Source organism: Pleurodeles waltl, chromosome 10 (genome assembly GCF_031143425.1).
Source record: "Pleurodeles waltl isolate 20211129_DDA chromosome 10, aPleWal1.hap1.20221129, whole genome shotgun sequence".
Classification (NCBI taxonomy): Eukaryota; Metazoa; Chordata; class Amphibia; order Caudata; family Salamandridae; genus Pleurodeles; species Pleurodeles waltl.
This window is the reverse complement of record NC_090449.1, coordinates 699,318,780-699,342,103: the sequence shown is the minus strand read 5'-3', so window position 1 is coordinate 699,342,103 and position 23,324 is coordinate 699,318,780.

Genomic DNA, 23,324 nt, shown 5'->3' with positions numbered 1-23,324 from the left:
TGGTGAACCTACTGGTGTACTTGCTGATGCACTAGCCGTAAAACCACAGAGCGCAAGTTATCTCTCCGTGTAGTGCTTAAAAGCGTGCCTCGATTGAAAAAAAAAGCCAAAGCAGTTTCTGTCAGGGAGCAAAGAATTAAATTGAGCAGCATGTGGTGTATAGCACGTGGTTATTAGAGCTGGATTCTGTAGGTCTTTGGCACTGAAATCAGTGTGTACGGCGTGCGCAGCAGGTCCCAAATAGCAGCCGTGACCACTGCCCTTCCTTGAGTTGCTGGTGCCGCATGAGCAGAACGCCACCTTACTGCTTGCTGCACCTTTGAGGGGCAGGAATGGCTCTTCACCTCTCTGTTGTGCACGCTGCACTGGTCCATACCAGAAGAAGCAGCATTTCAGACGCAGCCACGGTGAATCCCAATTGGCCACAGAGGGGTACAGTCGAATCACCTCTCCCAAGCGGGACCTCGTTGCTCAGAGCCCAGTCATTGCGCATTGAAGGCACTACCGTTCGTCATCTAGGATTGCCATCCACTCACTCCCCCCCCCCCCCCCCCTAGAAAACTGGCCATAGACACGAGACATGACAAGAGCTGCCGTGACCTCCTCCAACCCAAAATTATATTTTATAACTATTTTTATGGGTATTCAATTTTTCGAGAAGAACCAAAATCATTAATTTCCCACTATCACGTGTGTCCATTGTGTATCCAAAGACCATCATATGCCGAAACCAAAAGAAAGTGACGCCATGTGCGAGTTCAAACATCCCTATAGCCAAATGTTTGGCCTCGTGCATTACGTAAGCTGCATCAGGTCAATACAATATATTATTACGTCTCATTTTGATATCTACAAATACAAATGCTGTAAGTGAATTTTACAACCTAAATCTTAAATTAATATGGTAAAATCTCATAAAATAATCTTAAACATAATGTGTTGTAGAAAGAAGGTACAGGCCTGAGGCAAGTGGTTTAATAGGTACGTTTTTGTAGCTACAAAAGATTGCAGTACAAAGTTATGATTCATATCAGATAATAATTTCGAAAAAAAAGTATATTTACATTTTAGAACTAAGCAGAACAGTGGGACATATGGGCTGCTCTAAAATGTAATGATCCACTTCAAGTACTGTGTATGCCTGAGTCTGAAGTTTTCATCCGTACATAAAATCATGCTGCATTACCATCATAAGGTACATTTTTAAATTCCATGGCTGAGGCTTGAGCTTGCAAAATCTGCTTGGCGAAACGACCATTGTCATTTCGTAAAGCAACTGATTTCAAAAGCAAATGAAATGTACACACTGATGCCTGTGTTTTGGTTGCATTGTTATTTTTTACAAGTGGCCTGCCACTGGGGCAAATATTGCATATTTAAGAATCCTACGTAACGTCTGCAAATGCGGGCGTTTCCATTGTTACTATCAGATTTTAGGAACGTTTTTGCAAAATTCTGCCGCGAGTGACATGTCAACTGAACCGATATAAAAGCCATTATCTTTCACTCCCAGTACAATTTGCACGTTCAGTCACTAGAACAAAACAAATCTTCTCCTCTGTACTGTACTTAAGGCCTTGTTTCTTCTGGCTGCATACTACTAGGGTTTTTTTTTCCAGCAAATCTCTATTTATAATATTATATGTTCTAATATCACGGTGAATCTTGGGGACCCAGGCCTATTATAGAACTTGCATGTTTTTGTTACTATTGAAACCAAAGGGCTTAAAGGTGATGCAGATGCTGCACGGCCTAAGCTGCTTTGTGCATGAAGTGTTTCTTGGCATCCTACAGCACAGGAAGAACATGGGACATGCCTAGGACAAGACAAGATTAAGGGTAGTCTCATCTGCACCCATCAGTGCCCGACATAGGCTGGGCCACCCCTTTTTGACATAGCCATTTACATCGGTAAACGTGAAACCGGAGCCACCATTTGGCAGATCACGAGAAGTAAACTATTGATACTTTTGTGCAATGGGGTGAGAGAGCGTAGCTTATATAATCTATATTAACATGAAATGTTTATGACTTAAGATGTGATGATGCCGCATAGAAACTATAGTAATAGCAATTTTGTTAGACATGCGCTTGAATTGTGACCACGAAGAGTGGCCACCAATGTATACGCAAACTAATAATGATGATCAAAATGTTTATGTTACGTTCAAATGAGCTTATACTAACTTTTGCGTTATTGAATCTGTGCTGAAATCCTCATAGGCCTTAAGTTAGCATGAGCCGGAGTTTAGCTGCCTGGCTCTCATATTAAATGCATTTTTCTATTTTTCAGTGTGCTGACTCACAAGGGGCTATGACCCTGTTTGTTCTTTTACTTCGACTTGGAAGATGAATGTAACCATGTTAGATCCGTTCTCAAGCATATTTTCTATGCCCATGGAATAAATGTTATAAATGATTTGAAACAGTGTAGATTAATGTAATGTACAAGGTCATTCAAACCGGTGAAGACCATGGAAGTGCTGACCAAAAGATGTGCAAAGAATTACCAAGGGATGAAGTCACACCGGACGTGCCACCTCTGAAGACGTCAATTATGAAGACCAATCAAAGACTTGTAAACCAATTTGGGGTGAAGATTAGGATTACCTAATGTGTTATACGATAGGTTAAAGATAGTGGGGTATAGCAAATGTCCAATAGAAATTTGGATGAATGTACTACGAAAAAGGGATAAAAACCCATGTCACGGGAAGTCAGGAGAATAAGTTAGGGAATGCTATTGATTTTATCCAGAAACTCTGTCACTCTGTTTGGTGACTTGAGATTTTATTAAAACCATCCTCACCCTTAGACTGCCCATTTACACTTTACCTCCTTATGAGGGAAGTGCCCTTTTGTCCCAGAGCTGAGTTCTGACTGATGGCGATTTGACTGATGTCCTGAATACGAAGACTGAACCTGTGCGCTGACCTACTCTTTGGAGGGTAATTATGACAATGCATTTGTAATTTGTCTGTTTGCTTTTCCTTTCTAGGTACCAACTGCTTACTTTTGACAGAGACCTTAGCTAAATGTTTTCCAAATTGGTGTTCTAAATTGTTTTGCATGAAGCCCAACATGCTAATGCTAATCAGCGGTTAGGACAGGTGTTCACCTAAATTGACGCAAATAGACCGAGACTATGCTTTGTTGAACTGACGCGATATTGACACTCTGCCAATCTTGATCTATGTTCACGCTGTGTTATGTTCTAAGGTTTGTGATTCTTGCTTTAATGAAATCTTATCAAAGTTGCCATATTGTGACTATGCTATTATGGGCCAGATGTAGCAAAATTTTGCGAGTCGCAAATGTCCCGAATCGCAATTTGCGACCCCGCAAAATCGGAAATGGGATGCAAAAAACTCATTTCCGAATCGCAAATTGCGACGCGAGCCATTCCCGACTCGCAAAATTTGCGACCCCATTGTGCGACCCGCAAATAGGAAGTCGCAATTTGCAATCGCAAACCATATGAAAAAGCCACTTGCAAATTGCGACTAGTCGCAAAAAGCACATTTTGCACACCCAATTTACCACTAACTCAGAGCAGGTGGTAACCAGAACCAAAGTATAAAAGGAGACCCAGACGGCATCTGGGTTACACAAGATGGTGGAGATATATGTGATAGCAAGGAGGAGGAGAGTCCATGCCGCACAGCAGAGGAGGAGGAGGAGCCAGAGACAGGAGAGGATATACAGAACCAGGCAGACACTTTTCCAACAAACAGAGGAGGAGATATATGATAAATACAGACTCAGCAGTGCAGCAATATTAGAATTAATAGATCTACTCAATCCGCAGCTGCAACGCCAGATTGTGCGCGGCAGCGCCATCCCCACATATGTGCAAGTGCTATGCTCTCTGCACCTCTTGGCCTCGGGTAGCTATCAGGGGGTCATTGCTGTGGCAGATGGGGTATCCCACAGTGCACTCTCACGGTTCTTCAGATGTTTCTTAGATGCCATACTCACACACATGTCCAGATACATATACCTACCCAGGAATGAGGCAGAAATCAACAGCACCAAGTTGGAATCTACAGGATTGCCAACTTCCCTCATGTAATAGGGTGTGTAGACGTGGACACATATACAAATATGCCCTCCTGCAAATCTGGAATATCTGTTCCGCAACCGGAAGTGTACCCACTCACTGAACATCCAGGTGGTATGTGACGCCCATTATGTTATCACTGACATGGTAGACAAATTTCCAGGGAGTACACATGACTCTTACATTTTCAGGCACAGTGGGATACACTAACGCCAAGAACATGGGGAGTTTGGAGACGGATATCTCTTAGGTATTGCTGAATACACCCTGAAGCCATACACACAGGTGACTGTAGAAACTATCCATGCCCTGCTAACATTGTCCATTTATGCCAAACAGGTGACAGTGTATATGCGCTACAACCATGGATACTTACCCCGTACCTAACACCCAGCAATGAGAATGAGAGGCGATATAACAGTGCACATAGGAGGACCAGAAATGTCATAGAGAGGACCTTTGGACTTTTAAAGGAAAGATTCCGATGCCTCCACAGAAGTGGAGGTGCGCTCCAGTATGCCCCAATAACAGCATTCAAGATAGTTGGCGCATGCGCTATACTGCACAACATTGCCACCAGACGTGGGCTACATCTCACCCCTGAAGACCCAGATTCAGAGGATGACGAGCAAGAGCTACCACATCGCCATCCTGGGGATAGAAGCATTGCAAATCAAGGCAGACAGAGACAGGACCACATTGCAAACCAATACTTTGGAAGGTACGTGCTAACTGTCACCACACACACTAATGTCACACACAAAGAGCCCAGTTGTGAAGTGGAACAAACAAGAACTTTTATTCAGTGAACCTAAGTAATGATGAACTGAACTTTTGTGAAGGGGCTGTAAATGTCCACCTGCAATGAGGACATAGGTGGTCATTCTGACCCTGGCGGTCAAAGACCGCCAGGGCGGAGGACCGCGGGAGCACCGCCGACAGGCCGGCGGTGCTCCAATGGGGATTCCGACCGTGGCGGTAAAGCCGCGGTCGGACCGGCAACACTGGCGGGCTCCCGCCAGTGTACCGCCGCCCCATTGAATCCTCCAAGGCGGCGCAGCTTGCTGCGCCGCCGAGGGGATTCCGACCCCCCCTACCGCCATCCAGATCCCGGCGGTCCGACCGCCGGGATCCGGATGGCGGTAGGGGGGGTCGCGGGGCCCCTGGGGGCCCCTGCAGTGCCCATGCCACTGGCATGGGCATTGCAGGGGCCCCCGTAAGAGGGCCCCTAAATGTATTTCACTGTCTGCTGCGCAGACAGTGAAATACGCGACGGGTGCAACTGCACCCGTCGCACAGCTTCCACTCCGCCGGCTCGATTCCGAGCCGGCTTCATCGTGGAAGCCTCTTTCCCGCTGGGCTGGCGGGCGGCCTGAAGGCGACCGCCCGCCAGCCCAGCGGGAAAGTCAGAATTACCGCCGCGGTCTTTCGACCGCGGAACGGTAACCTGACGGCGGGACTTTGGCGGGCGGCCTCCGCCGCCCGCCAAGGTCAGAATGAGGGCCATATTCACCTCATGTGCCTCAAGTGTCCTGCAGTGCATAGGCTCAACACCTCCGCCTGGGACGCCCAGCATGGCTAGTGCTCGGTATGTCAGCAGACCCCTGACGTGCACTGCCACTCCTCAAGACTCGTGTGTCCGTGGCAGATGCGCTGCTGACAGTGGACCCCTCCTCACTATCCTGAGGTGTCTCTGCCGTGCCCCTAGCCACCTGTCTAGCCTCCATCATGTCCACAGTGTGGCTAATCCGACCCAGTCCCCGAGCCACATCCCCTACAAAGTGGCCCAAGTCCACCTGCAAACTAACTGTACGGCGTGACAGCCCTGTGGTGTTGACTGCCAGGTGGACGATGGATGCAGCCATGCGGTCCAACCGGTGTACGAGTTGCCGCTCACGGCGCCTTGCACTATCTCTCTCTGACACTAGTTCTGTTATGAGTTGACGGATGGAGAGTGCAAGGTCACCGATATTCTCGTTCATACGTGTGAACTGTGTGTTCACCTGTGCCAGCCCTGTGGTGAAATTACGCTCCATCTGTTGCATTGCCCCTGATATTACTCTCATCTGCCTTGTTTGCAGGCGCTGACCAGTTATGAGGGCTGCCTCTGTGGCGGACATAGATTAGTCACCTACATCCTACTGGGACACTGCTGGGACATGTACTCTGCGTCTGCGATGCGGTGGAGCTTCAGGGTCTTGCTGCATGACACTGTGGCTGGGACCAGATGCTGTGTCGATTTCCACAATGCCCATTGGTGCAGCTGGAGGGGACTGTGGTTGGGTGGTGCTGGGCCCTGTAGTGGCTGCTTCGGACTCCTGTGCTCCCTGTTGGCTGCTCTCTGTACCCTGGACGGACTGGCTGGTGGGGGTGTCTTGTGGGAGACCTGTGGGACACAGGGAACACACTGTCAGTATCTAACATCTGTTGTATGCCTCCTAATAAACTGTTGCGTATCAGCTGACTACTGAACTACATTGCCTATAATGCACCATTCTGGTGGTTGCAAGTCTGGAATGGAGCTAGTTTGGTTGTGCATGCTGCTGTGTACTGGGTGGGTGGGGGTATGGCAGATATGGGTGTACATGCATGTTTCATGGTACTCACTTGATGATGTCCCTGGCGCTGACATGTCCAGTACTCCCATTCCAGCCACTGCCTCAGGCTCAAGGGGCTGTTCCACAAGTTCCTCCATGGGTGTGGGTGGTGGGACGGTGGATGAGCCTCCTCCTGTGCCCCTCATCTCCCGGAGGCGCTCTGCCACCCTCTCCTTGGTCCTGAAGCGCAGGTTATACCATCTCTTTTTTTATCTCCTCTATACGCCTGTGACTCACCCCTATGGTGTTGACCCTCTCCTGGATGTCATTCCAGATCCTCCTTTTTTCTGTCTCTGGCACACTCAGGGCAGCCCTTCCGAATAGCTGGTCATGGTGTTGGCAGCATTCGTCTGTCAGCACATCAAGTTCCTTTCCTGAAAACTTCAGTTTTCTCTTCCTGCCAGAGTCTTCCATTCTTGCTGCTGTTCCTCCAGGTGGTTGCTCAGCAGTTAGAAAAGGGTGTGGTCCTCCCTCCTCCCAGGTGTATTTGTTAACTTCCTGGCTGTGATGTCATCAGCAAGAGCCAGGAAGTGTTTTCCAAACTGTTCTGCTGCACCTGCATGCAATTTGTGGCACAGTCACAATTTGCGTGTCTGTTTTTAGCGAGGTCGCAAAAAGCAACCTCGCAAACAGCAGACTCGCAATCTGCGGTGCGACTTCATTTGCGAGTCGCAAAATGAAGTCACTTTTTCTTGTTGGATACCATTTTGCGAGTCGGAAAATGCGAGTAGCAACGACTCGTAATTTCCAACTCGCAATTTTTTAGCTACCTACATCTGGCCCTATGTTTCTTGGTTTTGAGGTTAACACATCTACTCTTAGATTGTAACTAATAGGGAATAAAACTCATAAAATTCTACTAAACTTGTGTGGTTATTCATGGCTGCAAGGTCATGGTAGAGTATTGAATTGATTAATGACTTTGACTAAAGTGAAATGCATTGTCGTGATAAATATTGATGACATATTTGATGTAGTGATTGATATATTGATTAGCTATCTCGTCCTACGGTGTCTCTCAACTGGGTCAAAAGATTCATTGGCCTAAAACGAGTCCTGATGTGAAATAAATTATCATAAAGGGACGCGTTAACATGGGCATATAGGTAATCTCAAAAGACACTGAACTGTCTAATATGAGATTGTTCCTAGAAGGCAGTGCCATTGCCCCATAGTCTGTTTTCCTGGCAGGTATTTTGTGTGTCAATAATCAGAGTGCTTGTGCTGTGAACGATGCACTAGTATATCCTGACTCTCCTTCTACTTAGGCGCCATCTCTTGTGGCTATATTCGCCTACTGAACTTGTAGTAAAATGTAATATTTGGTCAGTGTGCTAGAAGTGAGATAAAAGCATTGAAGCAATGGGTCAATCAACTCTCTCCTCATCAAACCTAACAGATGTTGTGGATACATTTTGTTCCAGGGTTCATACTCTTATGGACAAACTATTGCTTTCCATTTGTGATAGGCTGGATCTTCCTGAGCAATAAAGATGCAGCATTCTTGTGAGAGCGTAGTTTAAATAATACATATACTAAAATGAAATGCTTATATCAATGCTTAACGATGCTACATAGAAAACGAAAATAATAGCGATTTTGCTTAAATGTGCACTTGAATTGTGGCTCGCAGCTCTGTTTCTTGGCCTTGTCTTGGGGAGGAAATACCTGCCTACCATTCAAAATTGTCTGCCCTCTAATGAGTCACCCGAATTGAGTGATTGGGTCATTCTAATAACACCAAATCATCTGTTATACATGGCTCTCTTAACTTGCTTACTCTGCATGCCCATATGTGCTAATATTGGCCAAGGTTCCTGTTTTAAATGGTGGTCAAACGGAGGGCCTTAACCAACTGCTGAATGAAGTCATTCACTGGCAGCCTATATCCAAGACCTTTAACCCCTGTAATATCAAAAAAAAATCAGTAAGTAGTGTTCCCTGCGTTGACACGTCAATGAGGTGCTTATATGGGATTATTTTGTAATAAACTTCAGAAATACCATCTGTAACCGAAATGTGTTACTCTTCAGCGCATGTACTGCTACTAAACACAGTTGCATTTCCACATTACCACTTTTTTTTTTACCTCTGACCCATGCGGTACATTTTGCAATAAAGGTCATCTGGATTTAATATTAACTCTGTAGATAGCAATTCTAGCATCCTGTTCCAGCATGTCTCAATGTGAGTTTGTAAAATAGATTTGCTGCTCTTGAGATTGTGGTTGCAATAGATTGACTCGATCCCCCTATGGTTCCAATCTGTTATGGCACAGATGTGCCTTGTCCATCTAAATTTGATGTAACAAAGTTGGTTTGTGGTGGGGGGCGAACATTGCATCTAGGAGGGGACATGGCGGGTTGCGTAGCGGTCGTAACCCGCTAGACGCACTCCCGCCACGCTTGGGGGCGTGGCACGCGTAAGCGGCAGTGATCGGCTGGATGTGCCGCCCGACTCCACGTTTGGCTTCTCTGATCCCTCGAAACTCGGAGACCCGGCAAATCCAGGCTCCGGGCGAGGTACTCGGCGGGAGGCTCTGGCACTGGGGCCGAGCCGCGCTGGAGCTCCGCCGGGCAACAAAGGGCTCAGCGAGGATTCCCCTTCGGGGGAATCCGGGCAGAGCCAGTATCGGCAAGGCTTCCGGGAAGGAGTCCCGGGAGCCATGTAGTGCAGCTACATGCCTGTTTTCACCCTCGATAAAAGGAAAGACAAGTAAGGTGGTGGGGGCGGTGGGGGCCAGGGGCACTACCAAATTCAGTATTAGTAAAGCCCCTGGGAAAGTGTCCCGGGAATTTGACAGTGCGGTAGCACGCCCTTTTTCACTTTTGAATACAGGAGGAATAAGTAAAGTGGTGGAGGTTTTGGGGGTTAGAGACAGTGCAAAAAAAAGTTTGTCCCCACCCTTGCCTTCTGTTAACATTTTGCAGGGGAGGAGGTGGATTTTGGAAGAGGAGAAAAGAGATAAGGAGGTTATCGACAGACAGGATAAGATCCAAGGCAAAACTTCTGATCTATCGAATTGTTTATTTAAATTCAAGAAAAGAGGAAGTGAGGGAAGACCAGGGAAGAAACATAATAATAAACCTGCGCCCTCATTAAGAGCTTATTTCAAGACTAAGCCGGAAGACATTGTGCTCGTACCTGGCCAACGAAAAATTGATACTTATATGATTAAGGATACTAGAAACGATACAGACTCCGGTGAGGGAGGTATGAATGATCCTCCCCCTTCGACTAATATTCCGGCTCACCAAGTGGATAAACAAGCTGGTTCGGAGCTTCTATTGAGGCAAGATGGTAATTTACAGGAGGTAGGAGTTGTGGTAGAAATACACACCAGCCCCCCCCTTCTCAAACCCCGGCCCCCGACCCAAGACTTAGTCAGTCTATGGAGGAGATGATTCTCGCCATTTCGGAGGACATAAAAAAAGGCTTTGCTAGCTCGGAAAGTAATCAAGTAGAGATTAGAGAAGCCTGTGAGGTACTGGAAAGAAAATTTGATAACTTAATGGAGAGGATTCAGTCATTAGAAGTGACGGTAGGAGGGATGAAGGAAGAGTTAAACAACCAGAAGGAGGAGATTCGAGATTTAAGTGAAAAGGAACAAGGCTTACAAGTAAAAATTGAACAGTTGGAGAATTATTCGCGTAGAAACAACATAAAGCTGTTAAAAGTCCCGGAAGGAGCAGAAGGAGCAAATCTGAAGTCATATGTGGTTTCTCTTATTAAATCTGTGTGTGAATTGGAAGAGAGTCGAGAAGAGATTGAAAGAGATATTCAGAGAGTCCATCGTGACCCTTTTCGAAGCGGCCAAACAGCACTAGGCCAAGGAAAATCTTGGTTAATTTTCTAACTTATCATTTAAAGGAAAAAATCTTGAGTAGTGCATTGAAACAGAAATCATTAAAAGTTGAAAATCTGATATTCGAGATTAGGTCTGATTTATCTAAGATTACAATGGACAGGCAGTGGGAATTGGGGAAAAGGTTGGATGAATTAAAAAAAAATAGGAATTACGGCACAGTTGAAGTTCCCAGCATTTTTGCGAGTAATGTACAATAATAAAATGTATAATATAAGAGAGACAGTCAGGGCGGATGAGCTGTTAGAACTTATAAAAAAGGAACAGACCGATCATGTAAAATGAATTTCAATTTGTGAAAAAAGCTCCCAGGCGGGGTGCTCTAAAATAAGGCCCAAGTTGGCTGATATAGTGGGGGGGTCCCCTATGGGAGGGTGTTGGGAGGGGGGATTATTAATTAGGAGGGTTTTGTTTTTTACTTTTGGGTTTTTTGATTTTGAGTCTTGTGTAGAAATAGTTCCTCATTCACCGAGGCAGAGAGAAGGCGGGTCACTTTGGAATGGCTAGATTAAATAAAGGTCAGGGGTTGGAGGAATCTACGATTAAATTACTCTCCTGGAATATTAATGGTTTAAGGACGAAAGCAAGACGTAATAAAATCTTACAATATTTTAAAGATTCTCCGGCACAGATTTTTATCTTACAGGAAACTCATTTGGCTGCAGAAGAATGTAAGGAGTTATTTAAGGCTCAAAAGCGGGTTCAAATGTGTTTCTGCACTACCAACAATTTTCACACAAGGGGAGTAGCTATTGTGGTTAAACAGGGAGTACAACCTAGATTGGAGATTTTAGAAACAAGGGCAGATCATGCTGGTCGTTGGGTCATAATAAGAATTCATATTGGTGAGGCAAGGTTGGTTCTGGTTGGATTCTATGGCCCGAATTGCAATGATATTGAACCTCTTAAAAGGGTTTTTTCTCAGTTAATTGATTTTTCAGATGCAGTTATCATGACAGCGGATTTTAATGTGGTGCTTGACAATGGATTAGATAGAACAGATACTTGTCGATCTTTAGGCACGCCAAAAACACAACATTATTTAAGGAAGATGATGAAGGAGTATGGCCTGTGCGATATTTGGCGGAAGAGGGGGGCTAGAGTTTGTTCATTCTTTAACAAGAAGTATAGTCATGCTTCACGTATTGATTATTTTTTAGTGGATGATAGGTTGTTGGAAAATGTTGACAGGATTGAATATTTACCCCCGCATTTATCAGATCATGCTGCGGTAAAGCTGCATTTGACGCTCCCACAGAGAAGAGTTTTTAAGAGGTGGACATTGGAGCGCGCATTATTGTTGGAAGAGGATGTTTTGGTACATCTACATAGAGAGACTGGAATTTTTTTCAAGATTAACACAGGTTCAGCATCGTTATCAACGGTTTGGGACTCCTTTAAGGCTGTAATACGAGGGGAAATTAGGAGTATTGCATGTTACAAACACAAAATAGTTAGACATGAAATAAATATGTTAGAGCAAGAAATGTCAGTAAAATGTAAGAAATTGGTTGGTAAAGGAGAAGGAGCTAAGGAGGAAATAGGAAGAACAGAAATGACTGAGTTAAGACATTTTGAATATGGGGAAAACTCAGGGAAATTACTTGCCTGGAAAGCTAAAACAGATCAAGTTAGGAGTTACATAAAGGAAATAGTGATTGAAGAAACGGGTGTTAAATTATCTCGTGCAGAAGACATTGAACGAGGGTTTCAAGATTTTTTTACATTCTTGTATACGGAACAGGCAGAGGTGCGAGTGGAAATGGTGGAGAACTGGTTAGCTCAGGATATATTACCAGAAATTTCGCAGCAGAATCAGGAATTTCTTAATGGCCCTATTACGGTGGAAGAAGTGCGAGCAGCCTTAGCTAAGGTTACGGAAGGGAAAGCCCCGGGTCCGGATGGTATTCCGGTGGAGTTGTATAAAGCATTAGGTGAGGTAATTGTCCCGTTCTTGACTGAGTTATTTGGTAGGATTTTTTTTAATGATATAAGTATGCCAGCTACGTGGAATGAAGCGATTATTACATTGATACCGAAACCCAGGAAAAATCCAGCTTATTGCTCTTCCCATATACCTATTTCATTATTGAACAGCGATTATAAGCTGTTTACTAAAATAGTGGCGGATAGGTTAAATAAGGTAGTAGACAGCTTAATCCACCCTGATCAGAAGGGCTTCTCGAAGGGGAGGTATTTGCATGAGTTAACATATGAATTAATAGGAGCCATAGATATGGCAGTAGAATTGGAATCCCCTTTGGGGATTATAACGGTTGATGCTGCAAAAGCTTTTGACCAGGTAAACTGGGTCTATTTGAAAATTCTGCTAAAAAAAGCTAAACTGGGAAATAACTTCTGTGGGGTAGTGAACCAGATATATAGGGCTTCTATAGCTAGAATATTGGTGAATGGGAACCTTACAGGGCCGATAGCTATAGCCAGAGGCACCAGACAGGGATGCCCGCTGTCCCCTGCACTATTTAACTTATACATCGAACCATTAGCGAGGAAAATTTGTCGGAATACGATGATCACTCCTTTTAGCTGTCAGGGCTGGGAAAGAAAGCTCGCTTTGTATGCTGATGACCTTTTGTTATATTCAGATAATTTAGATACTGCATCTCCCGAGATTTTTAAACTGGCCGAAGAGTTCGGGAGGGTGTCTGTTTATCAAGTGAATGTTGAAAAAACGGAGATCATGGCTTGGAATATGGAATATAAGTCTGCTTTTTGTAAAAAAGAAATTAGATATTTGGGAATTTTGGTACCTCAAGATATTAATCAGTTAGCGGAGAGGAACCAGGAAAAATTGTTGGCAGAATGTAAGAGTTTATTGCAAGGTTGGATGCATGTTCCCTTGACGATAATAGGTCGAGTAAAGTTGGTAAAAATGGCCATTCTTCCAAAATGGAATTTTTTGTTTTCTACCTCCCCACTCCAAATGCAGAAAATACACATAGAAAAAATGCAGCGCCTCATAGGCAATTTTATTTGGAGATCTAAGGGTGTTAGAATCTCTCAGAAGAAGTTGCGTCGGCGTAAGGTTCAGGGAGGTTTGGCATTGCCTGAGTTGCAATATTATGCATGGGCCTTTCTTTTGAAAAATGTTAGACTTTTGCCTCTTGCGTCAGATTCCACGACAACGGGTTTAATGTTTAAGATAATGGCCTCTAGAATTAACGGTGCTTCAACCAATTTTATGTTTAAATTTGGGGACCCTAAATTTTTCAAAAAGATAAGGTTCAAAACTATGCGAGGGCTGGCAGAAAGTTGGTATCACATTAGGCAATCTGCGAAACTTACTTACTATAACATTGACGCAACTATCTGGGACTCCCCGGGAATCCCGGAATGTTTTCGAGATGTTTTGGCATTACCGATAAGACAACTATCTAAAATGAAAGGAGGGCAAGAGGTGGGATGTCCAAAATGTGGTTTATTACAAGCAACTGATATTCACATGTTTTGGGAATGCCCTGATATTCGATTCTTTTGGGAAAGAGTATGCGAAACAATCTCATGTATACTGAATCGGGGAATTGAACCCTCTCTCCAGTTATTAATATTTGGGCAAGTTCAAGATCAGCAGGGGTGGTTAGGTTGGGACACTATCGCAGATAAAAAGTTTGTATTTTATGCAATACTGTAGGGGAGGCGAGAAATGTGTATAAAATGGATTTTAAAGACCCCCCAAACCATTCAGAATGGCTTAGGGATTTTTTTTCTATAGCAGAATTGGATCAAAACATGGGGGAAAGGAAACGACGTGAGGGAATTTTTGGGTAGCATTAATGAATTGGAAATCAGGAGATTGATGTATAGATGTCTGTGTATTCAATGTTGGAGTAGAATTGTATTTGTATTTGTGACATCTGTCCAATGATTTTACACCCTGCTCTGAAATCCTCACAGAATTGGGACAGTCTGAGGATTGTTTGAGAGTAATAAGCAACCCCTGGCCGAGGAAAATCTCCTGCGCTTCGGTTGAAAAAGGAAAAGGAGGTTTGCATATGGCCTAGGGTGAATGAGGACAAAAAAAAAAGTTGGCTTGTGGTACAAAAATAATTTCTAACTCACTTAATCAGTTCTAACATAGCGGGATTGTATTCAAAGTAAAAAAAAAAAAACAGTATGGCTTTCACTGATTAATAACTTTGATTCATTCTTCATTCTTCATTCAGGAGATGTGATCAGCTAGTATCTCTGTTTTTGAAGATGGCATTTTAGGCTATTCTATTTTGGCTATTCCCTCAGACTCAGGACACATAAAGGGACGGCGCACAACTTGATTCAAACTTCCCCTGAGCGCAAAGATTATTCTCATTGAGTTCAATTGTAAAGTATGTCAGGTATTTCTTGTGAGAGGCATATATGCATTTAATTTCTATTTAATTAATTTATATAATAATGATTTTGTAATTCAAAATAATCCATATATAGTATATAATCATTGTGGTGACATTAATGGTAAAATATGAATGAATACGGTTGATTTTTGCGTGTTTACCAACCTCAGTGATATTCCAGCACATAGTGTACAACTAGATTCCAGGGGTTAATCATGATATAATTTTATACTGACTTATGACTTAATAAATGCAACATCCCACAACTACTCCTTTACCTACCTATTTTGGGCATAGGTGTGCTTCTACTATTGATTATATTTTTTAGCCTTATGGTCTGTTGAAATATTTTAGAAGCAGCAATATTCGAGATGCTAGATTTGGGGATCTACATCCATTAAGTGTATCATTTGTGGTGCCACAATTTCATGTTAGCTAATTTTCATGCTAGACTCGTAAAACAGGGCCTCAACATGAGTGTTGGAGATTAGCATGGCATCCTTCCAACCGTTCTTTGGTTTTAGAGCAATTGATAAAAGCCAGTCTCAGCACCTTTATGTCCTGTCCCTCCGTTACTTTTAATCTGTTACTATTAGCGATGCTCAAGGCGTGGAGTCATAAATTGTTTTATGCTGCTGTGTTAATCATGCTCTCTTCAAACCACAAGCCTCCTATTCCTCGGCCATTAGGTGTCTGGGCGAGACCTTGGCCAGAAAGCCAAGAATTAGAGAAGACGTATTAGCATGGTGTTCACTTTACAAATCTGCTTTGAAATTGAGAAAAAAAGAACTCCAACAATTGTATTGGGGATGGCTTACTGAGTCAGCAGCCAAATGCAACTCTAAACCTTTTTGTCAGGTGGTAAAACAATGACAGTACTCTATTTTTTCTAAGCACCCACATCAAAAACATGCAATGTGTATCTCATTTTCAGAAGGTTTATAGTTTTACCAATATTATTGAACCGTACCTACATTTTACCTTTGAAGAAGTTTCACTAGCTACGCACCATAGTGCATCAAACAAACCACACAGGGTAGAAGTTTGTCCCCATGGATCTTTTTAAATACAACTTGTAACTATGGGCACCTCTCTTAACTAATATTTTAATAAATGCTGTACTGCCTGCCAAACTTTCAACATCTTATTCAACATCTATTGGAGTCCTAAAACAGCAATCAATTGAAACCAAACTGTAGAGGCCAAATCTCACGTGTTTGTTTCTCAGCAGAGATCTTGGGCAGGGTGGTATTTAACAGAAATTAGGAGTAAGAAACTGATGAGAACATCCTCAGTATCTGTCAATAGGGGCTTAGAGGGGACCAGAGTATTGTGGAATAATGCCTAAACCTTAATCTATTGATTACAAAGATACATTTGCCAGGCACTGCTCATTACACTTAGCACTTGTGGTCCTATCCATTTCCTTTGATTGATAAACTGCTCGAAGTTGTGGTTCTTTCTATTAGAATAAGACTCGTTTCTGCACTGGTATCTTTCCTTGCTGATGTACATTGTAATCTGATGGACGCGGGTAAGGACTGGCCCATATTAGAAAGCTGACAGAACCGCTTGATTTAAAAAGAGGAATTCGGCAAGGATATATTTTAGCTCCACTTTTATTCATTTTATATATTCAGAATGCTTATTCTCATCTTCCGAATGAGAATATGAGGGTTGATTTGCCAAAGATCAATTAAATTGCTATTACTTGTCTTTATTTACAGATGATGTAGTGCTATCGGCCACGCTCCAAGGAAACTGAAGAAGTTAGTAGTATCGTCACTGATTTTATGCCAAGTTTGGATTTCAGTACCAATGTTTCTAAATCACAAATGATGCCCTGTGGGCTTAGTAGTTCATGTCTGGGCACATTTAAACCCGGTTAACAAGACATTGGTTAAAGTCAATAATTTTCTATATCTGAGGGTAGTATTTGATGCCTTTTCATCCTGGGAGTGTAATTTTTGTGTGCGGGATCAGAAATGTATTTTTATGTGATTTACAAAAATTGTCCACTAAATTGAAAGGACAGCCCATTTTCCCTGTTATAAACTTATAAATCACAATGCATATCCAGCCTAACATATGCAGGGGGTGGGGCCAGGTTAACTAACCAACTCTTCAATATGAATAGATTCATTTTTGAAGGTGCCGCCTTTCACTTTTCATTACCTCCGCCATGAGGAGCTTGTCTTCATGTACTTTGGGATTATATTAATTTGGGAAACCTGACGTTATGATTTCCATCTTGCTGAATGCCCACGCAGCCTTAAACCATTTAATTATATATTCTGTAAATGACTGTCTCTCTCCTGATTGTCCTATGTTAAGACTAATTTACTAAAGTTGGGTCGCCCGTTGCTGTTTGAGAACCCCGTGTCCATATTGAAGAAAGACAAACTTGGGGGAAAGGACAAGTTTTTAGAGTGTTTTCATTGTCATAGAAAAAACACCGAGCTGCAAACGTCAACTGTAAAGCAATAGGTCATTTTACAGCCATTCACAGGTATTGGGACCCTATGTTACGTCCCCATCAGGACACTGGGAATAAGCTCAATTGTGCTAGTTTAGTTCTGGTACCATGTCAGCTTTATTATGAAAATAAATTAAACCAGTTTTATACAGTACATGGCTACTCAGAAGAGTGTCCCTGGGCTAGTTACAGTCATAGGTGAGGAGGCATGCCAGCTTACTTTTGAGAGCAAAGTTAAAAAATAAAAATAAACTGACATTCAGATTCAATTTGCTGACGGTCAAGAGGGAGTTTGTTCCATGCCAAAGGGCCAAAGTAGGAAAAAAATGTCCGCCAGTTTTTAAAAGGTGGAACCTATGGACAGCAGCAGCTATCTATTAATGGAATGGAAATTCCTATTTGGGCTTAACATTCTTATCTGAGCTGATTAGTATCTGGGGCATGTTTGATGCAGCACACCGAACATGAGAAGCAAGATGTTGAATGAAATTCATTTATGCACTGGGAGCCAATATAGGTGTCGCAAGTGGGAGGAATTATGAGCCTGCTTCAAAAGGTTAAGCGAGCCTCAGCATATTGTATTACCTGCAGTTTTCTGACTTGGTAATCCTGGATACCTTAGTAGAATTCATTTGCGTAGCCCAGTGTAGCCGTAATCAAGACTAGAAACATGGGCCCTGATTTATTCTTTTTGGTGCAAAACTTCACTAACACAGTTTTGCACCCAAAATTTTACCACCGGCTTGCACCATTCCTGTGCACCAGCCGGGCACCATATTTATGGAATGGTGCAAGCCGGTGCAAAGGGTAGGCTAGTGTAAAAAACAAAATGACTTAGTCGGGTGGGGCTGGTGGTATGGAAGAAGTGGGTTTTGCACCAAAAAAGTACTTTAGACAGGTTAGAGTAAATAAAAAATGACTCTAACTTGCCTAGAGTCATTTTCTGATGCAAAACCAACCATACCACATGACTCATGTCTTAGATAATACAGGAGTCATGCCCACCACCCCAATGGCCAGCACAGGGGACCAGGGTCCCCTGGGCATGGCCATTGCACCCTGTGCTGTTTATGGGGGCCCATTTTAGGGCCCCAATGGCACTTTAAAAAATGAAATAAAACACTTACCTGTACTTACCTAAACCTACCTGGGATGGGGTCCCCCATCCTCCGCTGTCCCTCTGTTGTGGGTGGTGGTGTCCCTGGGACCTAGGGAGGGTACTTGTAGGCTTATTCCATGGTGTTCCACCATGGAAATACGCCCACAGGTCCCCTAACGCCTGCCCTGACCCAGGTGTTACAAAATGGGGCAAAGCAAGCTTTTCACCATTTCTTTGACCCCTCCTTCCTCCCATGCACGATTTTTGCATGGGAGTATAAATATGGCGTTAAGGCCATAGAGTTATTTTTTGCACGGGATTGCCTACCTTTCATCTCATTAAGACAAGGTAGGTTTCCACGTCCAAAAAATGACTTTAACGCCGTGAATTTGGTGCTAGATGGGTCTAGCGCCAAAGTATAAATATGGAGTAGGTTTTGCACCGAATAAGAGTAAAAAAAAAAATGACGCTAATTCAGTGCAAACAGAGTATAATCATGCCCCATAGTTTTCCCGGATGGAAGGGAAATAAAATGCAAAACATTTTTAGCTGTGTGTATGAGGCCAAAGCACCTTTTTACCACTGTATTTATTTTTGAAAGATCAATTGCTTGTCGACCTTGACCCCTAAGTTTTTAACCACCTCAACTTGCAGGCTTGTGAAGGTAGCTCCTTCTGGACAATGAACTTGCCAAGCCAAGATAACATTTCACCCAAAACAAAAAACCTCCATCTTTCTGTATTGCACATTAGTTGGTTCACGTGCATCCATTGCAAAAACTGCAGTGAGATATGGTTTGATGGAATCTGAGGTTAAAGCTTCACCCTTGTTGAATGAAATGAAAATCTAAATGTAATCAGTGTAGGAGATTCTTTTTGACCCCAAAAGTCTCCACTCAAGAGGCCAGCAAGGTCATATTGTGACGTTAGTTCTGCCTCATGAATATGGTGGCATCCATACTCCTTGGCCCCTATCATCTAAAATTGATTTTTGCCTCTTCAGAGCCGTATCCTCAATCCCTATATCCTGCAGGTGAGAAAGCAGCCTGGGACAGAGCACCATATCAAAGGCGGCTGCTAATTCTAGCAGGATCAATACAGTTTTTTGCTCAGCATCCAAGGTATTGCTGACCAGTTCAGACATTTTCAGGAGGGCAGACGCTGTACTGAACTTTGGCCTGAAGCCAGACTGGCTGGGGTGAAGTAGCTCATTGGATTCCTATTAGTCTGCTGATTTCCAGTTTTTTCCTATAGTTTGGACAACACTGGCAGCAAAGAGATAGCCTATAATTCCCTGGCACGTTAAGATCAGCAGTGGGTTTTTTAAAGAAGAGGTAACATTTTGGCTTGTTTCCAAATTGAAGGATCTAAAGATGTGGACAAAGAATCATTCAACAGTGCATTATCCACTGGATTGAGGGCATCTATCCCCAAAGCTAAAAGAAAGGGGTGATAATGGATACGAAGGAGAACCTGACATCAGATTTATAATAGTTGACCTAATGTCTTCCATAGAGAGTGAATTAAATGAGAGTAATGATTAGGGCACATGTCACATTATTTGATTCAGTGGTCACAACGTTCAGAAAAGCATCAAGTGTGCCTGTCACATTCAGGCTGATTTGTATTTCCTGATATTTTTTTATTATGGAAGTGTACAGCCAGTTGTTCACACCACTCAGCACAGGGTTCCTAAACCTCTACAGTGTGGTCCGCACTACCTCCCTGATGCACGACCAGTGGCCGACACCAGGGAGAGGGTTAAAAAAAAACACCCGCCCTTTTGTGATGTCAGTATGCCGCAAGGCTCGCTGACGTCACTATTTGTTTTCCCCACCGGAACAGAAGCAGCCATAAGGCCGCTTCCGGCTCCGGTGGGAAAAATGGTCCCAAACTAGCCTCCCCAATGTTCAGGAAAGCCTCATTGGAAAGGGGAGATTCTCCCCTTTCAAACAAGGCCTCCTAAACCAGTTTCCTGTCTGTCTGCGATCGACGGCCAGGAAACCCCACTAGACACCAGGGATTTCACTTGTTGGGGGATAGCCCCCTCGGTAAATGGGCTGCCCCCGGGGGCATATTTGTTTTTTAAAAAAGGTAGTTTTACCCCTGGGGGGACTCAATTGCACCCCCCAGGGGGTTTCAATTATTTAAAAAATGATATAAAAAATAAATGAAATTGACAGGGGTTGGCCCGTGGGCAGGGCGACCCCCTGTGGGGGGAAATCATTTTTTTTAAATCGTTGTATGGTTTCCCTGGGGGGCAGTATGGCCCTAAGGAAACAATACAGCTATTCAAATATATATATATATATATATATATATATATATATATCTGTCTTTAGATATATCTATCTATATATAGATATATCTATATATGTAGATGTTTATATATATATATGGACAAGATGGATAAGAGGCTGGAAAAATATGAAGAGGAGATTAAACACAGGAAGAAAAGAAAGTTTTTGCGAGATAAGCAAGATTATGCCCAAGGGAGAATTTTGATCTTTGGACGGAGATATGACGAGGCTATTAAACAATACAAACAATTTGGCTCTTTGAGGTAACAGGAACTGGCTACATCGGAATCCAGTTCTGATAATTATTCTTCAGACTATGATGAGACTCAGGTGCTACCTGGCAAGGACCATGTTCCCTTTACCTCACTGGAAGAATATCATTTTTTACAATGAAATCAGACTGGTCGGGCCGACTATTAAGACGCAGAGAAGAAAACAGTGCAAGAGAAGAAGGACACGTAGGGGGAAATGGAAGTGCCAAAGGCGTGACAACACGTGGCAGATTCATGAGGCAAATAAAGAAGAAATGACAGGGGAAGTTTCCCCAACTGTTATTAATTTATTGCAACATCAATTAACTCCAGCTGAGTGTTCTCTTCTGGAATTGGGTTTATCTTTTTCCCCACTGCTGATTTTGATTTTTGTCAGACTAGGATTGACGTATTTTTGTTTGTACGTAAATTGAAACTTAGGAAATTGTTTTTACAGCAAGAGAATAAGAAAAGTCTTTCAGACTCAAATATGATTTCATCTACCACTATTGCTGTTACCCCAGAATTAACATTAAGTGATGTTGATGGGCTTGTGGCTTTAGCAAGTTTGGCAGAAATGGATGTCTCTGGTATGAGTGAACGTGAATTTCTTGAGTCCATGGATGTAGAATTGGGTAGACCTGAGTTTACACATTTTAAGCCTAAATCCAGGTTTAATCTGTCTTCTACTCATGATTCGATTGATACTTTTCATGAAGTTGTCATTCAAGATTTATTTCAAATGTGGCATACTATTAAGAGGAGGAATAGTGAGTTAAATCTTAATCATGAGCAGAGAACAGCTTTGAACAGTTTAATTGATGATCATAATGTTGTAATTAAACCCTCAGATAAAGGGGGTAATGTTGTTCTCTGGGATGTGAATAAGTATTGTAGTGAAGCAGAAAGACAACTCAAGAATAGAAGGGATTATGAGATTACAACTATGCTCAATTATAATCATTCAATTGATCAATATCACAGTAAATTGTTCGATTGGAGAGCTAGAGGGTTGCTTAATACGGATGAATACCTGTTTCTTTTGGTTAAAAAACCAACAGCACCATGTTTTTACATGTTACCAAAAATCCATAAGGATTCTCTTCATCCTCCTGGGCGACCCATAATTTCTGCGAATGGCAGTCTGTTGGAACGTACATCCATTTATTTGGGTTTCTTCCTTCTACCATACATGTTAGCTTTACCTTCCTATTGTAGGGACAGCATGGATTTTATCTAAAAAATTGAAGGTATTCCTTGGGAGCCACATTTTGTTTTGGTTTCCTTGGATGTAGAATCCCTATATACTTGTATCAGGCATGACTTGGGGATTCAAGCATGTAGATATTTTTTTCGTGATAGACCACTTAGTAAATATGACCATTCTATGATGCTGTTGGAGTTGTTGGATTTTTGCTTGAATAATAATTTATTTTTATTTAAGGATACTTGGTATCGGCAGTTGGTTGGAACTGCAATGGGAAGTTGCTTCGCCCCGAGTTATGCTGGTGTTTTCATGGGCTGTAGGGAGGCCACTTGGGTTTCGATTGAGGAAAATGAGAAATGGACTAGGTATATAACCATGTGGACACAATACATTGATGACCTTTTTTTGATCTGGGAGGGTCCTTGTCAGGACCTGGAAGAATTCTTGGATCACATTTCCCAAAATTCCCTGAATTTAAGATTTACCCGAAAGATACATCCAACTAGGATTGTTTTTTTTGGATTTTTTGGTGGAGGTAGTAGATAATACATTACAGGCAAGGTTACACTGCAAAGACACAGCGGGTAACAGTATTTTGCATGCAACTAGCCACCATCCCACTAGTCTTAAGAATAGTATCTCTTATTGTGAATTACTTAGAGTCAGAAGGAATTGCAGCACCTTGGAATTATAAAAAGAAGAGGAGAGTAGGGTGATCAGGAGGATAGTTATGAAACATTGGCATCTGGTGAAACATGATCCAATAATTGGGAAAACTCTGTCTCCCAGTCCTCAATTCACGTATCGCAAGGCTAAATCCTTGCAAGATATTTTCGTCCATAGTTATCTATGACAACATGATAATACAAACCGTGGTTGGTTTAATCAGCAGAGGGGTTTTTACAAATGTGGTAGATGTAAAGCATGTAAAAATAGTAGAAATGTTAAGACGTTTAAGACAGCCTGTGGAGAGGTTGGAACAATTCACAAAGTTATTTCATGTGTTTTGGACTACTGTATTTATATATTACATTGCCCTTGTGGCCTCCAGTATGTCGGTAGTACCATTGGCCCGGTTAAAAAGAGGATCTTAGAACATTATAGGGCTATTAAGAATTATG